The sequence below is a fragment of the Bubalus bubalis genome, chromosome 3 (genome assembly GCF_019923935.1).
Source record: "Bubalus bubalis isolate 160015118507 breed Murrah chromosome 3, NDDB_SH_1, whole genome shotgun sequence".
NCBI classification, from domain to species: Eukaryota; Metazoa; Chordata; class Mammalia; order Artiodactyla; family Bovidae; genus Bubalus; species Bubalus bubalis.
In genome coordinates, this window is record NC_059159.1 from 145,946,204 (window position 1) to 145,970,980 (window position 24,777).

General features: G+C 42.8%; 1 protein-coding gene across 1 annotated transcript in view; it reads left to right on the forward strand.

Annotated features, from left to right (window-relative positions):
• Positions 1-12,280: 12,280 nt before the first annotated feature.
• Positions 12,281-24,777, forward strand: part of FGD3 (FYVE, RhoGEF and PH domain containing 3) — a 65,141-nt gene continuing 52,644 nt past the window's right edge. The window contains exon 1 of the mRNA XM_044940290.2: positions 12,281-12,304. The gene's annotated coding sequence lies outside the window, so the exon portion shown is untranslated. The remainder of the gene's footprint in view (positions 12,305-24,777) is intronic.

Here is a 24,777-nt window from a genome sequence, read left to right on the forward strand (position 1 = left end):
TGAATAGCTAAAATGAAAATAAAGGAGAGCGTTGAATGGGAACCTGAGGCCATTTTTCAAGCTTGTATTTCAGCTCTTCTGAGCTATGGGTAGCCTTAGTAACATGACCAAAGGGAAAAATTATGTTGGAACAACAAATAAAATAACAAGCACCTCTAAGAGACTTCTGGTCACCAAGAAGTAGTTCAGGTGGCAGGGGGACAAAACTGAGAAACTATTGAAATCAAGGAGAGTTGCCTCATCGTGTGTGATGGAGTTGTCCCATTATGTGGATAATGCCATCAGCTTCCCCTTATGGGTCTTAGAAAAACTAACAAAGTTAGAATAATTCACAAGGGAATGGGAAAGACAAAGAGGATAGTCAAGGGACTTTTCCAAGAAACATAGAAGTCTTTACACAGTTAAGAAATAGGATGAATAAAATGGACATTGATGGAGTTGAAATAAAAGTCTTAATGCAGCACTAATGGAGGTTGGCTGGACCAATGGGAACTCCAGGTACTCCCTCAACTTTGAAGAGATCTAAACAAATATGCTCTATTTATCCTGCTGCTGCTGCTAAGTTGCTTCAGTCGTGTCCGACTCTGTACGACCCCATAGATGGCAGCCCACCAGGCTCCCCCGTCCCTGGGATTCTCCAGGCAAGAACATTGGAGTGGGTTGCCATTTCCTTCTCCAATACATGAAGGTGAAAAGTGAAAGTGCAGTCACTCAGTAGTGTCCGACTCTGAGTGACCCCATGGACTGCAGCCCACCAGTCTCCTCTGTACATGGGATTTTCCAGGCAAGAGTACTGGAGTGGGGTGCCATCGCCTTCTCCGCTATTTATCCTAGTTTGAAGGAATTAAAACAGAAGGCAAAGATGACTGAGAAATTTAATCTTGACTCACTTATGATGATGGTCCAGAAAATTATTCTGTATCTGTATTGATGAAGGAGTCAATGTCTTTTGGCCCAGTCCCCAGTCAGGGACTTAAGGTCATTTGGATATATGGGGGCAAATTGGCCAGGCATTGAGAAGAAACTTTTCTGGGACATCCTGACATTGGGACCCCAATGCACTGTGATTCCAAAACTTGGTGGTGAGGTCCTGATGAGGATTACAGTTAGATTGGGAAGATAGAGGAAGAAACGTTTGATAGATGAAAATTTGGAGGACAATTGGAATGTTTGAGTAGATTTTATGTGAAGTGGATGCATCTCTTTTACCTAAATGCATTAATCAATGGATATTATGTCTGACTAGAAGTCATTTCTCCTACCTAGTATTGTAAAGCAGAAGGCATAAAATTGTGTTAATGGGAAATACAGAGGGCTCAATTCTATCTGAGCCCATCAGTTCAGTCATTCAGTCGTGTCCGACTCTTTGCAACCCCATGAACTGCAGCACGCCAGGCCTCCCTGTCCATCACCAACTCCCGGAGTCCACCCAAACCCTGTCCATCGAGTTGGTGATGCCATCCAACCATCTCATCCTCTGTCATCCCCTTCTCCTCCTGCCCTCAATCTTTCCCAGCATCAGGGTCTTTTCCAATGAGTCAGCTCTTCGCATCAGGTGGCCAAAGTTTTGGAGTTTCAGCTTCAACATCAGTCTTTCCAATGAATATTCAGGACTGATTCCCTTTAGGATGGAGTGGTTGGACCTCCTTGCTGTCCAAGGGACTCTCAAGAGTCTTCTCTAACACCACAATTCAAAAGCATCAATTCTTCGGGGCTCAGCTTTCTTTATAGTCCAGCTTTCTTTATAGTCCAACTCTCACATCCATACATGACCACTGGAAAATCCATAGCCTTGACTAGACAGACCTTTGTCGGCAAAGTAATGTCTCTGCTTTTTAATATGCTGTCTAGGTTGGTCATAACTTTCCTTCCAAGGAGTAAGCGTCTTTTAATTTCATGGCTGCAATCACCATCTGCAGTGATTTTGGAGGCCAGAAAAATAAAGTCAGCCACTGTTTCCACTGTTTCCACTGTTTCCCCATCTATCTGCCGTGAAGTGATGGGACTGGATGCCATGATCTTAGTTTTTTGAATCTGAGCCCATACAGGTTGTTAATTTGAAACAGTATTGGATATCTGGTAGTCAAAGAGATGACCATTTTAATGACATATTAGGAGTTAGAGTTCTGGTACCTACAAATTCTCTGTACAATAGCTCTATGTGGCCCATGGAAAAGGAGAATGGCTTGCATGCCCATGAATATTTGCACAGACTGGAGTTCATGGCAAAAGCCCATGAGTGCCACCCAGTGGTGACCGCTGGGATTTTGGACTGGAAAATTTCTAGCCATGGTAGTACCGTGTATCCTGTGTGAGACACAATTACTAGCTTTTGATTGAGTATTGATCGAAACTGACCCTCTGAGTGAAGGTATAAAATGATTTTGAAACCTGAAATACCCATAATATGTTGGGTTAAATCAGAGACACATTCTGATATAAGGAAGTCAGTGCCAAGAAGATTTCCATAGTAATACGGAAATAGTTTTTCCAGGAACATGCTATTGGGGAATGGAAGGAAGTACTCATCATATTCGTGTGTAGATGGCCTTGCTTCCTGTAAGGCAGCTTTGAGGATCTGCTGAATCCACAGCTCTCTATTGACTAAATGACTCTTTCCTGCTCAAAGATACTACAATTCTCTTGCACTGAGATTATCTCAAGGCACCAGTGTAAAGTTGATTTTCCCTCATTGCATGATCTGTTTATTCATTCCTAGGAAAGAGTCATTTAGTTTACAAATGGCAGTGCCTACGTAGACAGACAACATCTTGGCTGGAAAGTCAGGCTACTATGATTGACTGATGAAAAATCTCTAGTAGAAAAACAAGTCAGCTCAGTGGGCTGGGTTGCATACTGTTCTCTCGCTGTAATGAAATAATTAAAAAACAAATGATATGAGCCCTTCTATGTCGATTTTTACTGACTCATGGATAGTGGCCATAACTTACCATACGGTCAGGCAGAAGGGCCATGGAAAACCAGACTATTAAGGGGATGTTCATGTAGGGCATGCATGTGTGTGTGCTCAGTCACTCAACCAGCTCCAACTCCTTGAGACCCCATGGACTGTAACCCACCAGGCTCCTCTGTCCATGGAATTTTCCAGGCAAGAATACTGGAATGGGTTGCCATTTCCTTCTCCAGGGGATCTTCCTGATCCAGGGATCAAACCCAGGTCTCCTGCCTTGCAGGCAGATTCTTTAACATCTGATCCACCAGGGAGAGCTGAAAGGAATGAATAAACAGATCATGCAATGAGGGAAAGTCAACTTTACATTGCTGCCTTGAGATAATCTCAGTGCAAGAGAATTGTACTATCTTTGAGCACAATTATAGCAGACATCCAGAAGGGTAAACTCATATGTTTGCTCTAGGAACATGAAAAGATGACACAGCAGTCTGCAAACGTAGTGGACGTCACTATGGGAGACATTGTAGTCATATGAATAGCACTGATTCTTGACAGCCCAGTGAAATTCTAGTGATGTGCCAGTACTTAACTCCTATTTCTCAGATTATATCTACTACAGAAGATATCACTGGGGAAGGAATTTTTGGAGTCTACTACTTACCAGGCCTTCAGACTGTGTGACGTACAGCTCCCAGTAGACTGATTACTGTATAACTACAAACCTTAGTCGCTAAATCTTAGAAAGGCCCCTGGTTATCATGGACAAACAACAGCAGTGGCACCCTGCTGCCTGTAACCCAGCCCCGCCAAATACAGCCAGCAGCCTCTGCACAAGGCAAGGCCCCGCAACCAACTAGACCAAGGGCCAATCAAGCCTACCAAGCTGCCCATAGTAGTCAGCCCACAACAAAAGGACCCATGCAGTCCACATAAAGGACACCTCTATAGCATATGGCTCTGGTGATGAGGGGAGCATACTGCTGGGATACATAGGATGTCCCCTACAAGAGGCTACTTCTGCAAGGTTGGGGAACATAACCAACCTTCCAGACGTATAGAATTAAAAATGAGCTGACAAGGGTATATGTTCCAAACAAAGCAGCAAGATAAAAATCTCAGAAGAAGAACTAAGTGAAGTGGATATAGGCAGTCTACCCAAGAAAGAGTTCAGGGTAATGATCACAAAGATGGTCAAAGAACTCAGGAGAATGGATACACAGAGCAAGAAGTTAGAAGTTTTAAACAACTAGTCAGAAAATATGAAGAACAACCAAATGGAAATAATGAGTACAATAACAGAAGTGAAAAATACAATGGATAGAGTTAACAGTAGATTAAATGATACAGAGGAACAAAGTGGTGAGCTGGAAGACAGAGTAGTGAAAACCATTGCCGCTGAACAGAAAAGAAAAGAAATGAGGACAGTTTATATGACCAAAAATCTCCCCCAAAACAAAAGCCCAGAGCCAGCTGGCTTCACAGGGGAATTTGATCAAATATTTAGAAAAGAGCTAATGCCTATCCTTCTGAAACTCTTCCCAAAGATTGTGGAGGAAGGAACAGTTCCAAACTCATTCTATGCGGGTACAATCACCCTGATACCAAAATTAGACAAAGATATCGCAAAAAAAGAAAATTACAGAACAATATTACTGATGAACATATATGCAAAAATCCTTAACAAAATTCTAGCAAATAGAATTCAACACCACACCATGATCAAGTCGTGTTTATCCCAGGGATGCAAGGATTCTTCAGTATACAAAATCAATCAATGTGATGCACCAAATTAACAAATTGAAAGATAAAAAATAAATGATAATCTCAATAGATGCAGAAAAAGCTTTTAACAAAATTTAGAACCCATTTGTGATAAAAAAAAAATTCTTCAAAAAATGGGCATAAATCCCTATCAAGCTACCAACAGTATTTTTCAGAGAACTAGAACAAATAATTTCACAATTTGTATGGAAATACAAAAAAACCTCAAATAGCCAAGGCAATCTTGAGAAAGAAGAATGGAACTGGAGGAATCAACCTGCCTGACTTCAGACTATACTACAAAGCAATAGTCATCATGACAGTATGGTACTGGCACAAAGACAGAAATATAGATCAATGGAACAAGATAGAAAGCCCAGAGATAGATCCATGTACCTATGGATACCTTATCTTTGACAAAGGAGGCAAGAATATACAATGGAGAAAAGACAATCTCCTCAACAAGTAGTGCTGGGAAAACTGATCAACCACTTGCAAAAGAATGAAAGTCAAAAACTTTATAACACCATACACAAAAATAAATTCAAAATGGATTAAAGATCTAAACGCAAGACCAGAAACTATAAAACTCCTAGAGGAAAACAGGCATAACACTCTCTGACATAAATCACAGCAGGATCCTCTATGATCCACCTTCCAAAATAATGGAAATAAAAGCAAAAATAAACAAATGGGACCTAATTAAACTTAAAAGCTTTTTCACAATGAAGGAAACTATCAGATCAGATCAGATCAGTCGCTCAGTCGTGTCTGACTCTTTGCGACCCCATGAATCGCAGCACACCAGGCCTCCCTGTCCATCACCAACTCCCGGAGTTCACTCAGACTCATGTTCATCGAGTCAGTGATGCCATCCAGCCATCTCATCCACTTTCGTCCCCTTCTCCTCTTTCCCCCAATCCCTCCCAGCATCAGAGTCTTTTCCAATGAGTCAACTCTTCGCATGAGATGGCCAAAGTACTGGAGTTTCAGCTTTAGCATCATTCCTTCCAAAGAAATCCCAGGGCTGATCTCCTTCAGAATGGACTGGTTGGATCTCCTTGCAGTCCAAGGGACTCTCAAGAGTCTTCTCCAACACCACAGTTCAAAAGCATCAAATCTTCGGGGCTCAGCCTTCTTCACGGTCCAACTCTCACATCCATACATGACCACAGGAAAAACCATAGCCTTGACTAGACGAACCTTTGTTGGCAAGGTAATGTCTCTGCTTTTGAATATGCTATCTAGGTTGGTCATAACTTTCCTTCCAAGGAGTAAGCGTCTTTTAATTTTATGGCTGCAGTCACCATCTGCAGTGATTTTGGAGCCCCCAAAAATAAAGTCTGACACTGTTTCCACTGTTTCCCCATCTATTTCCCATGAAGTGATGGGACCAGATGCCATGATCTTAGTTTTCTGAATGTTGAGTTTTAAGCCAACTTTTTCACTCTCCACTTTCACTTTCATCAAGAGGCTTTTTAGTTCCTCTTCACTTTCTGCCATAAGGGTGGTGTCATCTGCATATCTGAGGTTATTGATATTTCTCCCAGCAATCTTGATTCCAGCTTGTATTTCTTCCAGTCCAGCGTTTCTCATGATGTACTCTGCATATAAGTTAAATAAGCAGGGTGACAATATACAACCTTAACATACTCCTTTTCCTATTTGGAACCAGTCTGTTGTTCCATGTCCAGTTCTAACTGTTGCTTCCTGACCTGCATACAAATTTCTCAAGAGGCAGATCAGGTGGTCTGGTATTCCCATCTCTTTCAGAATTTTCCACAGTTTATTGTGATCCACACAGTCAAAGGCTTTGGCATAGTCAATAAAGCAGAAATAGATGTATTTCTGGAACTCTCTTGCTTTTTTCATGATCCAGCGGATGTTGGCAATTTGATCTCTGGTTCCTCTGCCTTTTCTAAAACCAGCTTGAACATCAGGAAGTTCACGGTTCATATATTGCTGAAGCCTGGCTTGGAGAATTTTGAGCGCTACTTTACTAGTGTGTGAGACGAGTGCAATTGTGCAGTAGTTTGAGCATTCTTTGGCATTGCCTTTCTTTGGGATTGGAATGAAAACTGACCTTTTCCAGTCCTGTGGCCACTGCTGGGTTTTCCAAATTTGCTGGCATATTGCGTGCAGCACTTTCACAGCATCATCTTTCAGGATTTGGAATAGCTCAACTGGAATCCCATCACCTCCACTAGCTTTGTTCCTAGTGATGCTTTCTAAGGCCCACTTGACTTCACATTCCAGGATGTCTGGCTCTAGGTCAGTGATCACACCATCGTGATTATCTGGGAAACTATAAGCAAGGTGAAAAGACAGCCTTCAGAATGGGAGAAAATAATAGCAAATGAAGCAATTGACAAAGAATTAATCTCAAAAATATACAACCAGCTCCTGTAGCTCAATTCCAGAAAAATAAATGACCCAATCAAAAAATGGGCCAAAGAATTAAACAGACGTTTCTCCAAAGAAGACATACAGATGGCTAACAAACACATGAAAAAATGCTCAACATCACTCATTATCAGAGAAAGGCAGATCAAAACCATAATAACCATCTCATGCTGGTCAGAATGGCTGCTATCAAAAAGCCTACAAACAATAAATGCTGGAGAGGGTGTGGAGAAAAGGGAATCCTCCTACACTGTTGGTGGGAATGCAAACTAGTACAGCCACTATGGAGAACAGTGTGGAGATTCCTTAAAAAGCTGGAAACAGAACTGCCATATGACCCAGCAATCCCACTGCTGGGCATACACACCGAGGAAACCAGAATTGAAAGAGACACGTGTATCCCAATGTTCATTGCAGCACTGTTTATAATAGCCAGGACGTGGAAGCAACCTAGATATCCATCGGCAGATGAATGGATAAGAAAGCTATGGTAAATATACACAATGGAATATTACTCAGCCATTAAAAATAATATATTTGAATCAGTTCTAATGAGGTGGATGAAACTAGAGCCTATTATACAGAGTGAAGTAATCCAGAAAGAAAAACACCAATACAGTATACTAACGCATATATGTGGAATTTAGAAAGATGGTAACGATGACCTTATGTGTGAGACAGCAAAAGAGATACAGATGTAAAGAACAGTCTTTTGGACTCTGTGGGAAAAGGCAAGGGTGGGATGATTTGAGAGAATAGCATTGAAACATGTACATTATCTTATGTGAAACAGATCGCCAGTCAGGGTTTGATGCGTAAGACAGGGTGCTCAGGGCTGGTGCAGTGGGATGACCCTAAGGGATGGAATGGGGAGGGAGGTGGGAGAGGGGTTCAGGATGGGGAACACGTGTACACCCATGGCCAATTCATGTCAATGTATGGCAAAAACTACTACAATATTGTAAAGTAATTAGCCTCCAATTAAAATAAATTAATTAATTTAAAAGAAAAAAATGGGCATAGAAGAAACCTACCTTAACATAATAAAGGCCATATGCAACAAACCCACAGCAAACATTATTCTCAATGGTGAGAAACTGAAAGCATTCCCTCTAACATCAGGAACAAGACAAGGATGTCCACTCTTGCCATTTGTATTCAACATAGTTCTGGAAGTCCTACCTATGGCAATTAGAGAAGAGAAAGAAATAAAAGGAATCCAGATTGGAAAGGAAGAAGTAAAACTCTCACTATTTGTAGATGACATGATACTGTACATAGAAAACCCTAAAGATACCATCAGAAAATCACTAGAACTAATTGGTGAATTTAGTAAAGGCACAGGATACAAAATCAATACACAGAAATCACTTGCATTCCCATATACTGACAACGAGAAATCAGAGAAATAAAGGAATCAATTCCATGTACCATTGCAACGAAAAGAATAAAATACCTAGGAATAAACCTGCCTAAGGAGACAAGTCCATTCTAAAGATCAGCCCTGGGTGTTCTTTGGAAGGAATGATGTTAAAGCTGAAACTCCAGTACTTTGGCCACCTCATGAGAAGAGTTGACTCATGGGAAAAGACTCTGATGTTGGGAGGGATTGGGGGCAGGAGGAAAAGGGGACGACAGAGGATGAGATGGCTGGATGGCATCACCGACTCGATGGACGTGAGTTTGAGTGAACTCCGGGAGTTGGTGATGGACAGGGAGGCCTGGCGTGCTGCGATTCATGGGGTCAGAAAGAGTTGGACATGACTGAGTGACTGGACTGAACTGAACTGAAGGAGACAAAAGATCTATATGTAGAAAACTATAAGACACTGATGAGAGAAATCAAAGATGACATAAACAGATGGAGGGATATTCCATGCTCCTGGGTTGGAAGAATCAATATTGTGAAAATGACTATACTACCAAAAGCAATATACAGATTCAATGCAATTCCTATCAAATTACCAATGGCATTTTTCACAGAACTGAAACAAAAAAATTCACAATTCATATGGAAACACAAAAGCAATCTTGGGAAAGAAGGATGGAGCTGGAGGAATCAACTCACCTGATTTCAATACTACAAAGCTATAGTCATCAAGACAGTATGGTACTGTCACAAAAATAGAGGTATAGACCAATATAACAGGATAGAGAGTCTGGAGATAAACCCACACACATATGGGTGCCTTATCTTTGATAAAGGAGGCAAGAATATACAACGGGAAAAAAAATTGTCTCTTCAATAAGTCGTGCTGGAAGAACTGGACAACTAAGTGCAAAAGAATGAAATTAGAACACCTCCTAACACTATCCAGAAAGATAAAATTAAGATGGATTAAAGACCTAAATGTCATTTATTTTGTTGCTCAAATTATTCCAGCTGTGGCAAGTAGGAGCTCCTTCATGTCAAGTCCTGATTTCTGTTGACAATCTATTTTGTTCATTTGAGCATTTCCTTTCTTTCTGGTGCCATAACTTCAGGCACATTTTGTATTTTCAGGACAAGGAAGGTGTGCTCAGGGGTCTGTGCTGGGTTGAGCTACCCTGGGCTGCAGGGGTAAAAGGCTGGCAGCTGGAAATCAGGTGGAATTGGCAGCCCTCAGGTTCAAGTCCCCAGGCCCTCTGCAGGTACAGATGAAATCTGGAGCTTGGGGACATCAGGGCAGGGTCTAAGTTGGATTCTTTGTCCATAGATGCTCTTCTTGGCTAAGTGAAGGAAGTGTTCAAAATTGACATTTGTAATTTGTTTTTTCCACGGAAGAGTTGTTCCAGGTTTTAAACATCATATTCTCAGAGGATTGAATTTCAGTAGCTGAAGCTGAAATTGCACTTGTCATCATTTAAGTTCATAATGAAAACATGTCACCAGAACTCTTCCAAATTTTGCCGAACTTCTCACTAATGCTTTTTCCCTTTTGGGGATCCCATACTTCTTTTGTTATTTCTCCTGAATCTCCCCCGGATTGTCATGATGTCTGGGTCTTTCCTTGACTTTCTGATCTAGATTAAAGTATATCTCTCTGGATAAGATAAAGCAGTACACTGAGTCCCTTGGACTTCAAGGAGAACAAACCAGTCAATCATAATATATATTCATTGGAAGGACTGATGCTGAAGCTGAAGCTCCAATACTTTGGTCACCTAATACAAAGAGCCAACTCATTAGAAAAGACCCTGGTGCTGGGAAAGATTGAAGGCAGGAGGAGAAGGGGATGACAGAGGACAAGACTGTTGGATGGCATCACTGACTCAATGGACAAGAGTTTGAGCAAGCTCAGGAGATGGTGAAGGATAGGGAAACCTGGTGTGCTGCAGTCCATGGGGTTGCAAAGAGTTGGATGTGACTGAGCAACTGAACAACAACATATCAAATCACTGTAGTAAGTATACTCTATGAATTACCTTATTAAAGTGATGTAACATTTTAATTTTAAAATTCTAATATTTACAACTTCTAAACTAAAAAATTATTCTTTGCCTCTCCTTGAACGTCCAATGAGGAATTATGAATCAACCTAAAAACTTTCATTATCAATAACTAAACCTTTTCTTTTTTTTTTCTCAGTATCATTCTATTGGTGATGACAATTGAACAATACACATAAAACATAACTGTTCTTGAGTAACTAATAATTGTCAAAGATTATAATTGTACAATATTGAGAACTTTAGCACAAAATATAATTATTGGAGGACAATTCCTTACAATATTTGTGGCCTCTGCCACACATTATCACGAATCTGCCACAGGTATACGTATGTCCCCTCCTTCCTGAACGCCCTAAGGAACATATTAGCACATTCTCTTTGCAAGTTGTTTTGATGCTACCACAAGTGTACATGTATAGATAAATTCATAGAGTGAGAAGTGAAGACTTTGAGGTTTCAGACCCTCTGTGTCCTCCCAGGCCCCTCACCAAGGGGACTTCATTGGGCATTTGTAGGCCTGCAGACATTGAATTATGAAGATGTTTAATGAGATCCTGGGCAGGGGAGTGAAGGACACTCAGGTCCGGTGGGAAGCTGAGACACCACTTCTCAAGGCGTTGGCGAACTGGGCCAGGAAAGATGGCTGGCCTCGCAGTGTTCTGCTTCACACCCGTGCCCTAGGTCTGCTCAGTGCTGGCCAGTTGTGGTTTTGGCACTTTCAAAAGTATATGACACACCATTCAGTCCAGGCTTATCACTTACAGAGGAAATGACCTCAGTGGGGCACATATCTCTTTGGTGATCTTGGCAGAAAACTCCATGATGACCATATTCACCTTACTCACCTTACAGGTGCACAGCTGGAAACAAACAAGTAAGTCTGTGTCACATTCACAGACAGGGCTCAGGGGAGCTGACACACTCTGAGGATCCAGGCTTCAGTTAGCATTCTCCAAATGAGGGGTGCAGGCAGGTATGAGCGTAAAATGTGAGTGTGGAGGCAAGCCTGAATGTGAGAGACACACACACCCCCTACACCCATAGTCTCCAAACAAAGGACTCTTTAAGCAGATGAGTATTCCTTGTAGGCATGTGTTAAGTGTCCACACACTACATCATTGTGGTGATGAAGCATTTTAAATGCCCTGTTGCCGCAGAATCTTCTAAAAAAGTCTGCAAGAGAGAAGGTGGGTGGCAGAGGTGTTCAGAACAAGAAACAAGGCCCCTTACAGCCTGCCAGGGCCTCCTCCTTGGCCCATGGTTGTAGAGACTCCCTGGCCCTACAGGTCCCACCAGCTCCTCGCCCACCCTCCCCCACCCTTGCTGTTGCCATGGTGACAGTCGGCATCCCAGGCTGCGGGCTGCGGGCTGCACTCCCCTCACCCCTCCTGCTGGCTCTGGAGGAGCAGGCGGGCTTTGTCAGGGCTCAGCGTCTCCCTGCAGCTGTGAGATTAGACAGAGAAGAAAAGAGGCTGCCGTGGGTGCCACTGGGGCCCCTTAAGGCCTGGAACAGGGAGGCAGGGCCACTCCAGACCACCAGCCCTGAGCTCGTGGGGTTCCTGCCAGCCTCACCCTGGACTAACTGCCCACAGCACAGCGTGCCCAGAAGGAGGAGGCCCGCGGCGCCCCAGAGTGGGAGACTGGGGTGACATCCTGCTCCTTGGTGACCCACTTGGGGTCTCAGGCAGCAAGCTGTCCCAGGCAGGAGTGGCCAATGGGGCTGCCCAGGCCTGTGGGCACCCCCTGGCTCTGCTTGTTTGCGAGTTTCATGGGTTTCCTCACCAAGGGAAGGCGGTGAGTAGACCAATGTCTGAAAAGGGGAGAGTTTTTCTCATTTCGTGTGGTGTTGAAATCCTGGGTGTCATTTCCCTGGGTTCCTTGGGTGCTGTTTATTCTCCGGGGTTGTTGGTCTGGGGTTGGAGTGCTCCTGCTGTGTGACTTGAGGAGGGGGTCTACCTCTATTTGACCACACCAGGGTCTAGGCTGACAACCTGGGCTGGCTTTGCTGAGGGGTCCCTGGCTCTTGAACAAAATTGTCCAGAATATTTTTTGAACAAATGCAGAATGTTGGGTTCTGTGATGGGGCCTGGTTTAATTCTGAATTTCCCTCACCCTCACCCCACTCTTTCTTTTTTTCTCCTTTTTAAATGGATGGGAAGGGAATAGACTGGGTGCTTTAGAAATACCCCAGCATGAGGTTGCCATGATAACAGGGATTTCATATGTCAGGATTGTCTTTTTTTTTTAAGTAGACTTGTTATTTTAGTTTTAGGTTCACAGCAAAACTGAGGGGCAGGTACAGAGATTTCTCATATAACTCCCCAGCTGCTTCTCCCTACCTCCCCCATTATCAGCCTCCCTCACCAGGGTGGTGTGTCTGTTACAACTGATGAACCTACTTCAACACATCATAATCACCCAGAGTCCACGTTTTACATTAGGGTTCGCTCAAGGTGTGAACATTCGGTGGGCTTGGACAAATAGCAGGTATCCACCTTTATAGTATTGCACAGTGTAGTTTCACTGCCCTAAAAATCCTTTGTACTCCACCTAGTCATCCCTCCTCCCTTAAACCCCGGCAAGTCCTAACTCCAATAATTTTTCCAGAATGTCACACTGTTGGGCTCATACAGTATGTAACGTTTTCAGATTGGCTTCTGTCACTTAGTAACCTGCATTTTAGGTTCCAGAGTTGTCTTATTATTTCTTTCTCTTTCTCACTTACTTTCTTTTAGATTAAGAAAACCAGCCCTTCAGATAAATGTGGATAAGGGGATTTTTTTCTTTAAAGAGAGTGTAAAGTGCTTATTCCCAGGTTCCTGGTGATCCTAGGCTGTCCCTGGCTCTTTGGTGGCGTGTTCCCTGTCTACATCTATGAATCGGGACAGTGAGAAGGTCTAAGCTGTCATTGTGGGTTTCTAGGGTGACTGAGGGATGCAGCATCACTGCTTGAATTAGCTTGAAGTAAAAAGAGTGAGTTGGTGAGGGGGGTCTGTGCACACATGTGCTTAGACTCAATTCAAATGACAGCAGCTCACCTCAACCCCAGATAGGCTGTTCAGGAGAGGTGATATTGTGCAGGCTTGTTTTGTGGCTTTTCCTTCCCTGTGTCTAGCCAGTTGGCCAGCTGAAGGCCAGCTGTCTTTGGATGCAGGGCCTGCTCTGTGAAGACAAGAGGGTGACGGGCACGCCAGGTTGGGCTGGATCCCACTGGCTCAGAGAACCCATCAGGCAGAGCTTGGGTTGCGCCTCAGTTTCCTCATCTGCACTTTGGGGGATCTTGACAGCTCATCCTCCGGCCCTTAGTGGCTCACTCGGCGACCTCAGTTAGGGCTGTGGGGGGCCTGGCCCTGCCCTAGGCACCAGGAGCAAACCAGCTCACATAGGTCTGAGGGGCTCAGAGCAGGACACATCTGCCTGCCATGTGGGCGGTGGGGAGCACATACCACCAGTGCTTCAGTTCTCCCAGGTGTCCAGTGGTGCTTAGTGTGTGTGAAAGGAGCTGAGGGGTGCACTTTGTGGCAGATGCAGCCTGTCTGACTGAAGCATCTGCCAAGACTGAAGGAACACCATACCCAAGCTCTTGGGCACCAGTTCTGCCTCAGTCCTATAGCTTCAGGCCAGCTTTGAGGGCATCCACCTTCTCTGGGACATCTGGACATCCGGGACACCCACAGCTCAGCATTCCCAGCCCACCCGAGGCCACCAGGTGTCTACGTGGTCCAACTGTGTCCAGTGAGAGGCGTGGCATCTGTGTTTGCAGCAGTCTGTCTGGGAAGAACCAAGAAGCCATGCCTTCTGGGCCAGAACCCGCCCCCTATGTACACTGCTGCACCCATGCCCTCCACGTGCTGCCAAGGAACGTGGTCCTCCTGTCCTTGCTCCATGCTCACTGAGAGGCTGTCAGCCATTAGCTGCCCCGGGGCCACAGGCAAGATCCCTGTTAGAGCTCGACTACCTGACCAGCCAGTCACTGTGTGCACGTGTGTATGCTCAGTCACTCAGTTGTGTCTGACTCTGTGTGACCCTGTGGACTGTAGCCCACCAGGCTCCTCTGTCCATGGGATTCTCCAGGCAAGAATACTGGAGTGGGTTGCCATGCCCTCCTCCAGGGGATCTTCCCAACCCAGGGATCAAACCCAGATCTCTTATGTCTCCTGCATTGGTGGGCAGGTTCTATACCACTAGCAGCACCTGGGAAGCTCCCAGTCAGTCACTACCCAACTACGAACCAACTAGTTGACTTCCCTCCTTCTCTGTTCTCTCCCTTTCCCTCCTTTTTCTCCTTCCTCCTTTCCCTCTCTCCTTCTCTCCCACCTTTCATAAGAGCTGGATGTATTCGCAGACAAAATTTGTGAGTGTGTCAGAGGGTGGAGTGTGAAGCCGCATGATCAAGTTGTGTGGGAGTTCTGGACTTGGGCCCACCCTTGCAAGAACCTGGGTGTTGAAAGAAGGCAGGGGAGAGGAGAGGGCTCTGCACCAGTGAGCTCAATTTGGCCAGTTTATTCCGAGTCCTCTCCCCACTTCCATAAGTTCTTATGACTTATTAGAACCTGTGAGCATTCTTTAGTCTAAAGAGTGGAACCCAGAAACACACCCAAGGAACCCACTCAGAGGGGGTCTGAGAAGTGGGAGCCCTTAAATGACCACCCTCCTGGCTGCCTCTCCCAGCTTTCTGCCCACTGCAGGAACAAGGGAGAGGGAACAGCATGGGAGCGGATGGCTTACTCCACCTAGGCCTGGCTCGGGGGTGAGAGCTCTGTCAAGTGTGTTTTGAGAGAATTCCAGTGGACTTGCTAGAGATCCAATTGGGGATTTTAAAAATGAAAAGTTACTAGTGATATATGCTTGAACAGATGAATAGGGAAGGCCTGTGTTCTCCTGGTACATAATTTTATATCTCAGAATATTCCAGGAGGACTGTGCTGGATGAGGCCAGAATTTTTTTTGTTGAATGCATCTTATGCTGAATTTAGAGTCTCCTAAAATAAACTGGCATCCCATGTAGATGTAGGATTATAGCTGTCTACTCGCATGTTCTTAACATCATGTCTAAAGGACCCCTCATAGCTGCTGCTCTGGCTGCAAATTGGATAAAACTGCAGGTCTCTAGATATAAGCTTGGGGCCTCCTGGTCAGCAGGCTGTGACTTTTCAGCAGCCTGTGCTGCTTCTCCAAAAATGAGTGCAGGAGAGCATGGCTGTTACTGTTTTGTCCTAGATGATTGGTCAAGGAACCCTGGTGTGGATGGGGGTCTAGCCAGTGTCCTCCTGTGGGGATACATCATGTGTAGGGAGTATCCTTGGGAACAGCTGAAATGGTAGCCTTTCTTCCTAAAGTCAGGACCTGCTGCAGAGAAGCTCCTCCCTCCCTTCCCCACTCCCTACATATATGAGGAGCCTAAGAGCTTCTGTGGCAAAGTAGGCAACTGCTCTCTATTCTCCCCAACATCCTCTGTCTTAAACCAAGCTTCAAAAAATTTTGTCTGCAAAATAAAATATGCTGCCTAAAAAATAATCAATTGCAGGAGTAGGCAGATGCTCCCAGCCCGATATTGCTTCCTGAGACTGTCCCTCAGCTTCGTGCTGTGCTTAATCACTCAGTGGTGTCCAACCCCGTGAACTGTAGCTCACCAGGCTCCTCTGTCAATGGGGATTCTCCAGGCAAGAATACTGGAGTGGGTTCCCATGCCCTCCTCCAGAGGATCTTCCCAACCCAGGAACTGAACCCAGGTCTCCTGCATTGCAGGCAGATTCTTCACCATCTGAGCCATCAGGGAAGGCCCATCCCTCAGCTTCAGACCCCTGCTAAGGGACACTTAGGTCCTCTCCCCTTTCCCTCCCCTCATTCTTCCCTCCCTTCACTCATTTTTTTTTTTTTTTTTTTTTTACTAGGACAGTGGTGCTGTGAGTAGATTCCAGTTCTCTCTAGCTATCTTCTCCCAGAGCTGCCAGCATATCAGTGCCCTGAAAGGAAGCCCTCTAAATAAGCAGAGCTGTTGAGTTCTGAACTGCCTTTGGTTAATCAGGAGCAAAGATGAAGGAACTGAACAGGAAAGAAAGAGTCCAAGTGACTGTGCAAATGCCACCAGGCCAACTCTGATGTGGGTGGAGCCTGAGCATGCAGGGGAGACCCGAATCTCCCTGGGCCCAGCCATGTTCTGCTTGAGGCTGTGCAGTTGCCAGAACAATGTTGGAATCTCTCTGTATCCAGACACCTGGCCCTGAAGAGTGGGGCGAGGCCACTCTTATTTCCTTACTCCTTCATATAGCTCTTTATTTACACAATGACATTTTTTTTCTTACAGGGTTAAAAAAAAAAAAAAAAAGCATCCCAGACACAGCACTTTCCTTTCAGTGTCGATCATCAGAGCTCTTTGTTAAAGATAAGAGGTTGCTTCCATTCCACTTCAGGCTTGAACGTCACTGCAGCCTCTGCCAGGGCCTCTCTGTAATTATCCTGTCCTGTCTGGAAAGCTCTTAAATGCCACTTCATCTAAGGGCTTGAGGCCGAGATTGCTTCTCCAGTGCGATGCCAAAGGCTCCTCTTGGCTGAGATGACTAAACTGTCACATATTTTTAGAGCAAGTCTTCTTTTAAAAAATAAATAAGAAAAGTAAAGTGAGGGATGATTAATCAGCTCCTCACTGCCTCCACCTTGGCATCTGACATACAATTTTCCCAGGGAGTCCCTGTAGCCTCGCGTTGGGGTGAAGGGGCTCCCCCACTGTCACCTGGCCAGGATGTGGCCTCTCAGGACCTGTGTTCACCCTCCTAGCTGCCTGATTGATGGTGCAAATGGGTGAAGTTCAAGGTGGTACTCAAGTTTAGGAAAAATTTTCTGCCTTTGAACAAAACATACTTTCAGTATAGAGCAGTCTAGAAAGCTGTTTGCAAAAACATGTTCTCGGAAAGCAGAATTACATTCAGAGTCCTTTCTTTTGGAATTTCTTGACCACGTTTTTCCTCAGAGAGATTTAGGACAGCTAAGTAGAAATTAAAATTTCCATATGTAAACAGACATGGAGACAGCTGGCTCTGACTCTGTAATGACTGGAAGTTTTGAATCTTGAAAGACCATGGAGATTTTATTAGCTTATTTTTAAATAGGTTGGCTTTTCTCCCAATTGCAAATATAATACATGTTCTTCATAGAAATTTAGATATTACTGAGAAGCGTTGAGAAGAGGAAACCCAGAAGCTCACCACCTGAAAGTGGCAAGATTTATGTGGGCCTGGAAAGATTTCCCTCTTCCTTTCCTGGATCTTGTCTACTGATAAGTGGAATATTCATCACAATTTGTCATTGGGGCCTGAAAGCTGGCAAAGTTGCCCCCCTATCCAAAGCTTCTTGGATTCTCATCCCAGCCTCCTGTCCAGCTGTTTTGGCAAAGTTGCCCAACTTGTTGAAAGAAGTACAGTGTTGGACACTTTGTCCCATCCTTGGGGCCTGGCAGGTGCCCCCAGTGCCTGCTGCTGTGTGTCCCATGTGACCGGTGAGTGGAAGAGGCACAGGCACAGGGCCCACTTATGCCAGTGTGTCTCTCCTTCCAAATGATTTCACTTAGCATAATACCCTGAAAGTCTAAATGTGTTATTGGAAATGGCAAGGTTTCATCTTTTTTATGGCTGACTAATATTTCATTCATGGAGACTGGAGCCATGAAATTAAAAGATGTTTGCTCCTTGGAGGAATAGCTATGACAAACCTAGACAGTGTATTAAAAAGCAGAGACATCACTTTGCCAACAAAGGCCAGTATAGTCAAAGCTATGGTTTTTCCAGTAGTCGTGTATGGATGTGAGAGTTGGACCATAAAAGAACGCTGAGCACTGAAGAACTGATGCTTTTGAATTGTGGTGCTGGAGAAGACGTTTGAGAGTCCCTTGGACAGCAAGGAGTTCACACCAGTCAATTCTAAAAGAAATCAACCCTGGATATTCATTGGAAAGACTGATGCTATAGCTGAAGCTCCAATGCTTTGGCCACCTGATGTAAAGAGCCAACTAATTGAAAAAGCCCCTGATGCTGGTAAAGATCAAAGGCAAAAGGAGAATAGGGTGGTGATGGTTAGATAACATCACCAACTCAAAGACATGAATTTGAACAGACTCTAGAAGATAGTAAAGAACAGGGAAGCCTGGTGAGATGCAGTCCACGGAGCAGACATGACTTAGTGATTGAAAAAAATTTTCATTTTGTGTGTGTGTATGTATATATATATATATTCCATTGTGTATATATCTCTATCTGATTGAAAAAAATTTTCATTTTGTGTGTGTGTATGTGTATATATATATATTCCATTGTGTATATATCTCTATCTGTGTATATATCTCTATCTGTCTGTCTCTATCATATCTTCTTTATCCATTCATCTATCATGGAATACTTAGTTTGCTTCCATATCTTGGCCATTATAAATAATGCTGCAGTTTATATGCAGCAATGCTCCTATGTTTATAGGAGTGTCCAAATTAGTGTTTTGGTTTTTCTCAGAAAAATGCCCAGTAGAATTGCTGAATGATATGGTAGTTCTATATTTAATTTTTTGAGTTTTATATTTAATTTTTTTACTGTTTTTCATAGTGGCTGCACAAGTTTACTTTCTCACCAACAGAGCATGAGGGTTCCCTTTTCTCCACATCCTCCCTAAAACACTTGTTATTTGTTATCTTTTTGATAACAGCCATTCTGACAGATGTGAGGTAATATCTCTTTATGGTTTTTACTTGCATTTCCCTGATGATTAGTAATGTTGACCATCTTTTCATGTGTCTGTTGACCATCTGTATGTCTTCTTTGGAGAAAAAAATTCTATTCAAGTCTTCTTCCCATTTTTTTAATCAGGGTGATGTTGAGTTTTGAGTTTTTTGGTATGTTTTGGATATTAACCCCTTATCAGATAAATGGTTTGTAAATATCTTCTCCCCTTCAGTAGGCAAGATTTTCATTTTGTGGATAGCTTCCTTCACTGTGCAAAAGCTTTTTAATTTGATGCAACTTCCTGTGCTTATTTTTGCTTTTGTTTCTCTTGCTTGAGGAGACATATCCAATAAATATTTCTAAGACTGATGTCAAAGAGGATACTGTCTATGTTTTCTTCTAAGAATTTTATGGTTTCAGGTCTTACATTTAAACCTTTAGACCGTTTTGCATTTATTTTACTATATGGTGTAACTTAGTTCACTTTGGTTCTTTTGCACTTCGCTGTCCAGTTTTCCTAACGTCATTTATTGGGCTGTCTTTTACCCATTGTATATTCTTGCTTCCTTTGCCATAGAGTAATTGATCATTTAAGTGTGGGTTCATTTCTGGGCTCTCTATTCTGTTCCATTGATCTTTGTGTCTGTTTTTGTGCCTGTACCATACAGCTTTGATTACTGTAGCTTTGTAGTATAGTCTGAAGTCAGGGAACTTGATAATTTCAACTATGTTCTCTCCCAAGATTGTTTTTGCTATTCAGGGTCTTTTGTGTTTCCATACAAACTTTAGAATTATTTGTTCTTTTTCTGTGAAAAATGACAATATATTTTCATAGAGATTGCAGTGAATGTGTAGATTGCCCTGGGTAGAATGATTATTTTAACAATATTAATTCTTCTAGTCCAGGAGCACAGTATATCTTTCCATTTGTGTTGCCTTCAATTTCTTTCATCAATGTCTAGAGTTTTTTGAGTATGGATCTTTTACCTCCTTATTTAGATTTATTCTTAGGTGTTTTTGTTCTTTTTAATGAAATTACAAATGGGTTTGTTTTCTTAACTTCTCTTTCTGATAGTTCATTGTGAGCGTATAGGAATCCATATTAATTAATTAATATAATTAATTACATAATATATAAAATTATATAACATACATATTATATATAATTATATAATATATATAATTAATATAATTAATCCAATTAATATACAGGAATTGGTATATAATTCCATATCCAGCAACTTTACTGAATTCATTAACTAGTTCCCATAGCTTTTTGGTGGCATCTTTAGGATTTTTTATAAAGTAAGTTTCCTACATACAAACAAACTCCATTCTAAGAGTATGTTCATAAGTCCAATTTGTTCATAAGTCCAACAAAGTTAGCCTCAGTGCAGTCAGTCACTCACTCGTGTCCAACTCTTTGTGACCTCGTGAAGTGTAGCACGCCAGGCTTCCCTGTCCATCACCAACTCCCGGAGCTTGCTCAAACTCATGTCCGTTGAGTCAGTGATGTCATCCAACCATCTCATCCTCTGTCGTCCCCTTCTCCTCCTACCTTCAATCTTTCCCAGCATCAGGGTCTTTTCCAATGAGTCAGTTCTTCCCATCACATGGCCAAAATATTGGAGTTTCAGCTTCAACATCAGTCCTTCCAATGAATATTCAGGACTGATTTCCTTTAGGATGGACTGGTTGGATCTCCTTGCAGTCCAAGGGACTCTCAAGAGTCTTCTCCAACACCATAGTTCAAAAGCATCAATTCTTTGGCACTCAGTTTTCTTTATAGTCCAACTTTCACGTCCATACATGACTACTGGAAAACCCATAGCCTCGACTAGAAGGACCTTTGTTGGCAAAGTAATGGCTCTGCTTTTTAATATGCTGTCTAAGTTGGTCATAACTTTTCTTCCAAGGAGTAAGCGTCTTTTAATTTCATGGCTGCAGTCACCATCTACAGTGATTTTGGACCTCCCCAAAATAAAGACTTCCCACTGTTTCCATTGTTTCCCCATCTATTTGCCATGAAGTGATGGGACCAGATGCAATGATCTTAGTTTTCAACATCAACTCAATGGTGAAAAGCTAAAAGCATTTACTCTAAGATCAGGAACAAGACAAGGATGCCCATTCTCACTACTTTTGGGCAACACAGTATTGGAAGTCCTAGCCACAGCAATTAGACAAGAAAGAGAAACAAAATGAATCCAAACTGGAAAGAAAGAAGTAAAGCTGTCACTGTTTACAGATGACATGATACTATATATAGTAAATCCCCTACATACAAATAGTCAAGCTGCAAACTTTCAAAGATATGAATGTGAATTCCCTCGACATTAGGGGTGAATTAAAGTGAAACTTGCCCTCCATCTCCTATTGCTGGTGATCCTTCAGCCCTACCATCTCCCACCTCCTCTACTTCCTCCAGTCAGTAATTCTTCTTGTCTGTTCACTTGATGCCAGACCCAGTATGCTAACTGTTGTATGCACTTTTCAGTTACTGTGAGGTTAAAAATGTTTTCTTTATTTTGTGTGTTTATTTTAGTTGGGTACCCAACTAACACAATGGGCCGTATAGTTCAGTTCAGTTCAGTCACTCAGTCATGTCTGACTCTTTGCAACCCCATGAATCGCAGCACGCCAGGCCTCCCTGTCCATCACCAACTCCTGGAGTTCACTCAGACTCACATCCATCGAGTCAGTGATGCCATCCAGCCATCTCATCCTCTTTCGTCCCCTTCTTCTCCTGCCCCCAATCCCTCCCAGCATCAGAGTCTTTTCCAGTGAGTCAACTCTTCACATGAGGTGGCCAAAGCACCGGAGTTTCAGCTTTAGCATCATTCCTTCCAAAGAAATCCCAGGGCTGATCTCCTTCAGAATGGACTGGTTGGATCTCCTTGCAGTCCAAGGGACTCTCAAGAGTCTTCTCCAACACCACAGGTCAAAAGCATCAATTCTTCGGTGCTCAGCCTTCTTCACAGTCCAACTCTCACATCCATACATGACCACAGGAAAAACCATAGCCCTGACTAGACGGACCTTTGTTGGCAAAGTAATGTCTCTGCTTTTGAATATGCTATCTAGGTTGATCATAACTTTTCTTCCAAGGAGTAAGCGTCTTTTAATATCATGGCTGCAGTCACCATCTGCAGTGATTTTGAAGCCCCCAAAAATAAAGTCTGACACTGTTTCCCCATCTATTTGCCATGAAGTGATGGGACCAGATGCCATGATCTTCGTTTTCTGAATGTTGAGCTTTAAGCCAACTTTTTCACTCTCCTCTTTCTCTTTCATCAAGAGGCTTTTTAGTTCCTCTTCACTTTCTGCCATAAGGGTGGTGTCATCTGCATATCTGAGGTTATTGATATTTCTCCCGGCAATCTTGATTCCAGCTTGTGCTTCTTCCAGCCCAGCGTTTCTCATGATGTACTCTGCATAGAAGTTAAATAAGCAGGGTGACAATATACAGCCTTGACGTACTCCTTTTCCTATTTGGAACCAGTCTGCTGTTCCATGCCCAGTTCTAACTATTGCTTCCTGACCTGCATACAGATTTCTCAAGGGGCAGGTCAGGTGGTCTGGTATTCCCATCTCTTTCAGAATTTTCCACAGTTTATTGGGATCCACACAGTCAAGGGCTTTGGCATAGCCAATAAAGCAGAAATAGATGTTTTTCTGGAACTCTCTTGCTTTTTCCATGATCCAGTGGATGTTGGCAATTTGATCTCTGGTTCCTCTGCCTTTTCTAAAACCAGCTTGAACATCAGGAAGTTCACGGTTCATGTATTGCTGAAGCCTGGCTTGGAGAATTTTGAGCATTACTTTATTAGCATGTGAGATGAGTGCAATTGTGCGGCTATATAGTACTGTACTGTAATATTTTTCACATAAATGATACATGAAAATAAACACACAAAATAAAGAAAACATTTTTAACCTCACAGTAACTGAAAAGTACAGTACAACAGCTAGCATACTGGGTCTGGCATCAAGTGAACAGACAAGAAGAATCATTAACTGGAGGAGGTAGAGGAGGTGAGAGATGGTAGGGCTGAAGGATCACCAGCAGTAGGAGATGGAGGGCAAGTTTCACTTTAATTCATCCCTGATGTCAAGGGAATGCACATTCATATCTTTGAAAGTTTGCAGCTTGACTATTTGTATGTAGGGGATTTACTATATATAGTATCATGTCATCTGTAAACAGTGACAGCTTTACTTCTTTCTTTCCAGTTGGATTCATTTTGTTTCTTTTTCTTGTCTAATTGCTGTGGCTAGGACTTCCAATACTGTGTTGCCCAAAAGTAGTGAGAATGGGCATCCTTGTCTTGTTCCTAATCTTAGAGTAAATGCTTTTAGCTTTTCACCATTGAGTATGATGTAGATTCTTGGATTTTTCTTTGTAGACAATCATGTCATCTGTAAATATGGACATTTTTATTTCTCCCATTCTGTTATGGATACATTTTAGTTCCTTGCCTTTATTGTGCTAGCTAAGGAATCTACCACTCTGATGAATAAGAATGGTGAAAGCAGATATCCTTGCCTCATTCTCATTCTTAAGGAGGATTATGGGCTGTATTATGTCCCACAAAATTTACATGTTAAAATCCTAATCTTCAGTACCTCAGAATGTTACTGCATTTGGAGATTGAGCCTTTATAGAGGTATAATTAAATTAAAATGAGGTCTTGCAAGTGGTAACCTTAATCCAATATGACTGGTGTCTTTATAAGAAGAAGAGATTAGGATATAGACACACACAAATAGATGAAACACCATGTAAGGATGCAGAGAGAAGACTGTCATCTCCAAGCCATGGAAAAGGCATCAGGAGAAACCAGCCCTGCTGACACATGAATCTCAGACTTTAACCTCCAAAACTATGAGATAATAAATTTTTGTTGTTGTTTCTATGGTATTTCATCATGGCAGTTCAAGCAAACTAATACCCACCCTCTCAACCCAGAGCCCCAGAGATTATCACTACTTCAACTTCATAGACTAGTACTGCCTGTTCTTGAACTTCATCAAAACTGGCCTTTTCTGCTTGGCTTATTTTGAGATACATCCATATCATTGGTTAAGTCAGTAATTCATTCCTTTTTGCTTCATATTACAGCTATATCACACTTCATTTATTCATTCTCCTGTTGATGGCCACTTGGGTCTTTTTCCAGTTTTGAACTATTATGAACAGGGCTTCTATAGACTTTTGTGACAAAAATGGAGGTCTTTGTGTGGACAAATGTTTTCTTTTGGGTAGACCCCCTAGGAGTGCCATTGTTGGGTCATAGGGCAAATGTATGTTTAACTTCATAAGAAAAGTCCAAGCAGTTTTCCAAAGCAGTTGTAAAATTTTATGCTTCCACCAACACTATCTGAGATTTGTTTGCTCAGCATTCTTGTCAACACTTAGTATTCTCAGTCTTTTACATTGTAGTCCTTCTGGTGGGGCACGGTGATATCTCACTGTGAAATTAATTTGCATTTCCCTGATGACAGGTGATGTTGAGCACTTTCCCATGTGCTTTCTGTCTATTTAAATAACTTAGTTGAGTA